This window comes from Sebastes fasciatus, chromosome 14, assembly GCF_043250625.1.
Source record: "Sebastes fasciatus isolate fSebFas1 chromosome 14, fSebFas1.pri, whole genome shotgun sequence".
NCBI classification, from domain to species: domain Eukaryota; kingdom Metazoa; phylum Chordata; class Actinopteri; order Perciformes; family Sebastidae; genus Sebastes; species Sebastes fasciatus.
Genome location: NC_133808.1, coordinates 19,194,786 through 19,204,054, shown reverse-complemented (window position 1 = coordinate 19,204,054; position 9,269 = coordinate 19,194,786).

Genomic DNA, 9,269 nt, shown 5'->3' with positions numbered 1-9,269 from the left:
TATTGGCTCACAAGCCTTGTTAGAAGTGGGAACCAAACGCCAGATATCTTCCACAGAGATAAACAAAACCTTAATTTTGGACCCGCCAAAATGTTTTAAATGATTAATTCAGAATCATAATTTTTTTCAGGAAATGCACCTTTTTAAAGGCTCTGTAGATGTTTTTTGTTTTTTTTAAATATATGTCTACATACAAATATTAACAATAAGACCTTTAAAAAAGAACCTGAAAATGATTATGATATGTCCCCTTTAACACTTAATGTATTTACAGTTTGACCACCAGATGTCATTGTTCATCTTAATGAGAACAAAATAAGTATGATAAAAAATATCTCAAAATAAGTAACATGTTAATACTTTTGGTATACAAATAGTTTAATGCTGGTTGAAGTATCCATACTATGGAGACGGAACCTGCCAAAATAAAAAAATAAATACAAAATAAATAAATAATATATATAATCAAATACGTCAACTATCTAAAATAAATAATGATGAAATAGAATTAAATAAAATTAAAGTATAAAACTGTGTAGGCTAAGGAAAAAACAAACAGAGCCACTATGTGCCATAATGCTGTCACAACATGCTGTCATACTATGCATTATATAGGTTGAGAACAATTCCATTGTGTTTGGCATGGCAAGATAACAAAGCAGCCAGTTCAGGAATGGTTTGCTTTATTATAGCTGCAGGACATGGCTCTGCCTCTGTCCGTCTTTTCATGTTGTTTGAATGACGGTTCAATGTCAACCTTTCATCCTAAAACTCACATATTTATTCAAGGGTTTCAAGGGACTTTCAATAAGCCGACCAGGACCCTGTGACAGACATTTTCATTTTGTGATGAGATGGTAACGTTGGTGAGATAATATAAATACATTTTCAGTTAGTGTTTTAATAACAATTGAATGTGTGTGATAATGTCACATTCTTATAAAGAGCACTAGATGGCGCTTCAATACCTTAATGAGAGCTAAAGTGAGCTGATAGTCCTGTCTGAGATGAGACAATTTCATAGTTTCATAAGAAAAGTTATGCTTTTATATTAAGCATTATTTTTTAAATTACTTTTTGTTATATTTTAAGCATGATTTATGTCCAAATACTCAGGATTCATTACTGCAATACTGCAGCACTGATCCTTAAGTTGTCAAACTCTGTCTTTTTATTTTTCACTGAAGCGGTCATGAATGACAGCCCCCTCATTTGCATAATGAGGCAGAAATACATAAAGAAATGTATAAAGAGAATACAGAAATAAATACGTTTGGGGAAATAAATAAGGGGGAAAATGCCAATTGAAAATAATAAATAAATACATTTTAATAATGAATAAGTACATTTAAAATAAATACAAAATAAATAAATACATTTAAAATTTCATCCAAATAAATAAATAAAAGGGAAAATTAAATAGAAGTGTACATAGGGGAATTAATACAAAGGTAATTAAAACAGAAATATCAATTTATGTCACATTTTTATTAATTAATTAATGGCTACATTTATTTTTAATATTATGTTTGGTACATTTAATGGCATATTTATTTATTTAGCGAGCATGTTTTGTTTAATTGCATTTTTCTAGTAAAGAAAGCCGTTTTGTCACTATACCTGAGGCAGTCATTTGCTTTCAAGTGTGCTGACTGTAATGACCCACTCAAAGAAAATCAAAGTGGCTTCCAGGCCGCTGGCCTGCATATCATTATGGTTCCAGAAAGCTCTTAAGTGGCCGTTGTTGTAGTGTGTAGTAGGAACAACAGTTTATCTGTGTTTTTAATTTGGCTTAATAATGCCTGCATCTGCCTGCTGGCCTGTCATTGTGTTCAGATGCACACACACACTTTTCCAGATGCTTTTCCTCTTTTTTTCAGTCCCACCCCCTCAACAATAATGATTGTCTATACAGTTATCTCATATCCTGTACTGCCTCTTTATTCATCAATCTCCATTTTAAGAAGACTGGAAGGGTGGGCGCTCACATTTGCTAATGGCAACGGATCTCCAGTGCAGATAGGACGAATGCTGTGGCTCTGTGGCTCATTAGCCCACCGTCAGACGCAGTTAATTGTCCTGGGAATGAGAGGAGGAACGACATACAGGGGCTTGTAATTTGGTTATGAGCGTGATGGTGCCTAAGGATGGCTTGTCAGTATCCCATCTTTGAGTGGAAAATGGATGTTCAAACCGCAAAAAAAAACCCAAGTGACTAATGCACTGAGGGCAAGACCACTTACTGAGATACTATAGAAAGAGTGGAAGTCTAAAGGAAGTGACTGAGACTAATACAAACACCAGAGAGACTCTCATTACTGCAGTCACTGACGCTATCAGATGAGATCAGGTTTACTATAGTTTAAAAACTCCTTATTTGACTTGCAAAACACCGTGGTCAGCCTTTTAATTACTGCATAAAGGTACAGAGCAGACTTGCAGTAATTGGAGAGGCCTGTCCCTGATGTGATGGGAGACACAGAGAAATACTCACCTCAGGGTCGGGCGTCACTTCAATGAAGTCATCTCCCCAGAGTCTGTAATTAGATTGAAGCATCCCCTCTGCCCCACTAACCCCAGAAATAAGCCCTCTTTGTTGTTTCTGGTGGAAGCAGGTGTATTCAGATACCTCCCACCTCCTCACAGACCCCCACCTCCCGGAAACACAGAGCAGTTTGTTTGGAACAGCTGATGTTAAAGAGACACTCCACCCATTTACAATCCTTTATATTGAGGAAGGACAGTTTACTTCTCATTAGAAGTACTAATTTGTGCTTTACATTGAGCCTCTCATTCACCCTCATGCACACTCACACATCGATGGTGGCAGAGATGCGTTGCAAGGTGCTCACCTGGCCATCAAGGTAAAGCTCAATGACACTTTGATGTGTGGATAAGAGGAGCTGGAAATCCAACTATCAACCTGCTCTTCCTCCTGAGTGTGGCTTTGTGAAGTCTGAAAATATGACCCTGATCTGGGTTATTTTTATGCCTCCGTGCCTGTGATGGTAGTTGGAAATAAGTCAGAGTTGGGGGTGCTGAGAGAAAGTCTATATAATGACGCCATATTAACTGCTGCACAACATTCATTCTTTTTGTATTAGTTTGAATGGCCAACAACATTATACACCAGTTTTAGAACGTTTTTACACAAGCGCTGTACTGAAGGAAAAGTTAATTTTAGATATGTTTAGTAAACTGTTTTGCCTTGCAGTCGCAGCCCACAACCAGTAGGGGTACTGCAGCCCCATCAGCACCCCCTACTTCCAGCGTCCCTGTCGAAGGCATTATGTTTTCAGGTTGTCCGGGGTCGGGTTGTGAACGTGATAACTCAGGAATGCCTTGATCAAATTTCTTCAAATTTGGCACAAATTTGGTGGTCTAAGGTCACTGTGACGTCACGTCCGTCCCACTCTCGTGAACGCAAGGAACGCCTTGAGGGAATTTCTACAAATTTAGCACACATCCACTTGGACTCAAGGAAATTCGATTTTGGGGGTCAAAACTCAAGGTCACTGTTTTTTAAATCTGTCTCTCACAAGTCCCCCAAGGTCACTGATCAAGGTGACTTTATAATAACAACAGTGGTGGTGCACTTTGACTCCTCTACTGTATTTTAAGTCACTTTGTTACTCTACTATATTTCAAAGCGAAATATTGTACTTTTGTTTGACTGTTCGACAGATGTTTAAATACAAAGATATGATCAGCTTATAGAATATGATGCGCTGTTATACACTAAAGTACCCGACATGTATATAAACTGGTTAAATTTAGCTCAACGTTAACCAGCTACAACATTAAAATACTGCTTACATAGTAATAATAATCAAATAATATAATATGACAGGAGCTATTTTATTACTTCAGTGAAGTTATGAATGCAGGACTTTTAGTTGTGAAGGAGTAGTTGTACATTGTGGTAATTATTTATTTACTTTATTTACTATTTACTGTCTTTGCCAATCCTGAACATATATGGTAAAGCTGTGCAGTGATGCAGTAGTTGAGGGGAAACCCTAAATGCTGAGCTGTCTGTGATTCACACAGTTGAATCATGATATGAGGCAGTGCTGCAGGTCTCCATATCAGTGCTGAGCTCAGGATGCGATGAGGAATGCAGCCTCTCTGTTTTCTCAGGCTCTGAATGGCCAGTGAGTCACCGCCGGGCTCACTGATGCTGATACTCTGAGAGAAAACTGTTCTGAGAAACTAAACAATAAACAATAACATCTCAGTCATACGACAAAAGGTCCAGTGATGTGTTTGCATTATATAACTGATCTGAATCAGCAGTAGTTTGCATCCTTGGCATCATTTTCTAGGTTTCTTAAAGCAATAAGATAGGAAGAGATATAGGGACATACAATACAATCTCACTGTGGGAGCATTGAAATATGAAGCTCTATAAACAAACAGGAAGTTGACAGTGCGGGGGAGCATGGGAAGTGTGTGAGCTGGGCCTCATTCCCCAGCCTCAAGGAAGGTACGGTATGTGTTTGTGGTGCAAGCATGTCTGAGGAGGAATGCTTGTGGTCAGATGTGATGTGAAATCCTGCTGATGAACCCCCGGATGTCCATCTGATGGAGAGGCTTATTGGGCCAAATTAATCACACTGATGAACATCTCTCTTCCGTTCTTTCCCTCCCCTTTTATAGTTATATGATGACTATCAATCCATAAGCTTTCTCAGTTTGTAGCTTTATTTGTATCCACACTAGCAGCAGGGCTCTATGGATGACAATGTTGTCCAGTTGGTCTAACTGACAAATCTGTCAAAAGGATTGCTATGGCATTTTGTACAGACATTCCTGGTCCCCAGAGTACCATAAACATAAACATCAGCAGGTTATATTATATTAGTATTGTCATTGTGAGCATGTTAGCATGCTGACGTTCATGAGTACAGCCTCACGGAGCCGTAGACTCCTGGTTTTGTTATTAGGGCCCGAGCACGAAAGTGCGAAGAATCTATTGTTTTTGTAGAGATTATTGTTATTATTCTGTTGCATAATGACATTTTTGAGAGACTTGGGATGCTCGAAAACTCATGAAAATTAGAACATACTTAAAAATTGGTGACAATTGCACAGTTCTGCAGTGATTGGGCACGGTATGGCGCCCCTAAACGCACACCAGGGCTGGGATAAAGTTTCTTCGATGTTCACAAAATTTGATTGGATCATTGCTCTCATCTTTAAGAACATATTGCATTTTTTTTTCACCCAACAGGAAGTCAGCCATGTTGGATTTTGTGTGTTAATTTTAATTTCACGAACACGTGTTTGAGGACTTTAGGATGCAAGAAACTCATGAAACATTGCACCCATGTTCAAACCAGTTTGATTTATTTTAAAAATGTGTTCAGATTATTTTTAATGTTTTTTGTTTTCCAGTTCTCCTTAATTAAATCCATGTTTCGTAGATCTGTAACGTTGTTGTATAACATTTTTTATGCAAAACTGAATTTTAAAAACAATATAGACATCTTTCACCTTGGTTTCAGACAAAATGGTGCCCCATAAATCACCCCATGTATTACTTTTATATTTTTCTTTTGCAAAATTAAAGTTTGTTTTAGATTTTCTAGATTAGATTACATTTTATTTTTTTGATTGCATTAATAACTGTGACATTTTTTCTTTTATATGCACCTATTTAGGGGAAAAAAACACAAAATAAAACAATAAGATATCATTGAATCAAAAACACTTTTAATTGAATCCCCTGAATCATTACCACTTACAGAATATTTCTGTCCCATCATCTTGTGCCCTCTATCATAAAAACCAGCAGACATTGTTGACGTAGGTGTGAGTAATGCTTTCAGACCTGTTGGCTCTCCGGTGTTCCAGGATCAGCCACATAATGTAATAAATGTGGCACCAGGAGGATTTGTCATCGACCATATTTACACATTAATGTGACGCTGCCATCGCGAGTGATCCGATAAAGATTGAATCGCCTTTGTTTAATGATATTGTCAGATGTTCCATTTTTATCTCAATGTTCACGTTCACATCCATCTTATAAACTACATTTGTTTCAATCAATTTTACTCCCTCCCTCGTTGTTTGCTTTGTTCCTGGCTGTGTCCAATAATCCTCTACTCCCCTGACGCAGCGGCCCCCCGTCCTAAAAGACAGATAAGCAATGACCACATCACTTTCATTAGTGTGATTCAACAATAAGAATCATTACGTCATTTCTCCCATGAATAGCTTGACTAATCTTGCAATATGTTGCTTTAACTTCCTTCTGAATAGAGTCTAAGACTAGAGGGTGTCGTATGTTGCACAGATTTGGAAGCCCTCTGTGTCAAATTTGTGATCTTGGGCTCTATAAATAAAAGTTCCTAGACGTGACTATAATGCCTTGGTATCGGGGAATAGGTTTTTTAATATATTTGTATTACAGTAATAGCTCAATCATATTCCAAGGTTGCAAAATATTGATATTCTTAAAAGCAGAATCAAGACCTACCTCTTTAGTCTGGCTTTTAATTGAACTTTAAATATTTATCAGTGTAATTATTTATTGTATTTTACCTTTAAGTCTGGCCTTTTACTGAGCTTTATTTATTTATCTATTCATGTGTATTCTAGTCAGTTTTGTTATGTATATATTGGTATACCAGGTATTTCTAATCCTGCCTCTGGTGTTTTCTTATAGTAAATTGACGAGATTTTTGCTAGTTTTTCCTCAGATCCTGTTTCTATTTTTTATTGAAGGCTGTTATTATTGATTGAAAATAGCTTTCATCCATTTTTCAGATTAACTGTCGATGTCACTGATTTCAAACATTGTTTTATTTAACACCACATCAGTATTTCCAGCTAAACACAAAGAAATGGTGAAACTGTATTTAATTCGTCAGTGATGCCACTGACTTTATAAGCATGACCATAAAAAACAGATGGTACCATAATGACATAACTGAGCGTAGATCAATATTTGTGCTTGTTGTTCTGATGGCACTCAGGGTTCAGGCAATAATACATGGATGGGTGCTTTTTACATAATCAAACCACCTCCATGTTAAGTGATTATCACGGTCTGATTGTGACTAATCAAACAGCGACTCTCAGTCAGTGGGACCTCCATCACATGTGCTCAAGCCAGACTGTCTCTTTATTTGACATGAAGCTGCAAAAGGGTCCTTCACCCAACCTGAATGACTTTGCCTGGGGTCTTTTCTGAGGGTCATCACAGACTCTCTGTCTCCGTTAGCCCTCAAAAATACACATGTCGTGCTCTGTTTTCACGCTTAATCAGACGTTTATATAATAGAGCCGTTGATCTGAAATGGTCACATTACCCCGGCTTGGAGTGGTCCAACAAAAAACTGTCTGTCGTGCATGAGGTATAGTGCCTGTTGGTGCCACTGCATGTGGCGATAGAGACCATTTCTGGAGCCACAGATCTTCACACAAATTTGCTGCATGCTATAAGAGCAGGAAATGAGGGCAACGACTGTACAGTAGATCTGTATGAGTGCTGCCTCAAGGCTCTTCATTTTACAGCTTGTAAATTGCAACACTAGAGAGCTTTTAAAACATTTTGTTGCCATTATATAGGCTAGACCGTTTCAAATTACATAAACATTAAATAGGCCCCTTTGTATTTCCGGTTGCAATGTTTGTTAATGCAGGAGCTGACAGGAAGTAAACCTGGACCAAAGCTGTTTCCCCAGCAACAGAATAGCAATGAAAAGGTCTACATCCCTTACAACTCCATCTTCCTGCCTCTTGTGATTTTCACTGATATGATATAAATGAGACCTTGTTGCCTTTGTCACTCCTGCAGGGCGAAGGACCGGTAACCGTTCTCCATTACGAACACACATCTGCTCGTGATTTTCAATTTCACACTGAATACAAATGTTCAGTATCATCCCTGCAGACCTGACGCTCAGCTGATCATCCCGTTCTCATCCCAACTCGTCACATACCACCCCTTTGGCATTACTTTAGGATTAGGCAACAAAACCACTGTAGTTAGGTTTCGGGAAAAACAACATTGTTGGGCTTAAAACAACTACGTTTGTACTGTGAAAATGAAACTAAACGTTGTGAACATGGGACACAAACAAACGGCTGATTGTAACGTGAAGCACTGGACACAAACACGAGTTCCCGTTCACCTCCCCTCCCACCCACCCTGTGTGTTCCGTTTCGCTCTTTAAACTACGTCACCACATTCCCGGCACACTTTCTCGGTGCGTTTACTGTTGCAGCAGATGGGTTTATATTAGTTAATGGAACACCTTGTGCGGTGGTGTTACGCCGAAATCTGTGACCGAAGAGAGTCGGCAACACATGAGGTCACCATTTTTTTCTCTGTGGTCACAGATTTTGGTTTAACACCGGTATCGAACGCCAACGGCCGTGACAAAGCCTCAGTATTTAACACCCTGGGAATGAGAAAAGGGCTTGTCACTCTGTGGTATGCCCGGTGTCCCCTTCAGTATGTCAGCCTGGTATGTAGGGTTACAGATGATGTTTTTGTAACCGTAATTGAAAACCTTAAATGCAAAAATAAACTGTGACATACGCGCTTTTCCAAATACCTTCCTGACACTGACTGTAATGTTAAACGGTTAAAGACTAACATTTAAATAATTTCTCAAAGAGTTTTTTATTGTTATTGGCTTTCAAATGATGCTATCGTGCTTATGGGAGCAAAACTAGGTTGTTTTCCCCTTTAACATGGGGAGCTATTGTCCAGCTGCGATTGTCCACCACTGTTTTTGAATAAAAAAACTTCAAAAGAATTGCTCACATTGCACCTGCACGGTTGTTCTCCTCAAAGGACCAAACCAGCATATGTTGACCGGTTGAGACCGTATAGCAGGAGTCAAGAACAGCAGGTCTAATGACCCTTCCCCCGGTCCCTCTCGGGATCTTCCTGACCAAATGGATGTTTTGTTCTTGTTCTCATTGTCCTCTCAGGTAAGAAAGCCTGGCTCTAAATCTACTCTCTGTCTGCCACAGTTTCACATCGATGGGTCAAATTAGTGACTCACTCAAAGAGCAGCTCTTTCACTATTGTTTGGTTTTGGTAAATGTGTAATGGGTGAGGTCAGTGGGATAATGTCAGTGGAATGCTGAATATCCTCAGCATGCCACCTTGGCTACTCCTGGTCAGAGCTGGCATTCACTCATCCCTGATTTTACGATTAAGGTCAAATCACCTGACACATGATGTGGACTGTTCCTGCACAAAGTTTATCCTGTCATCAAGATACACTCCCTAATACAAATCATAA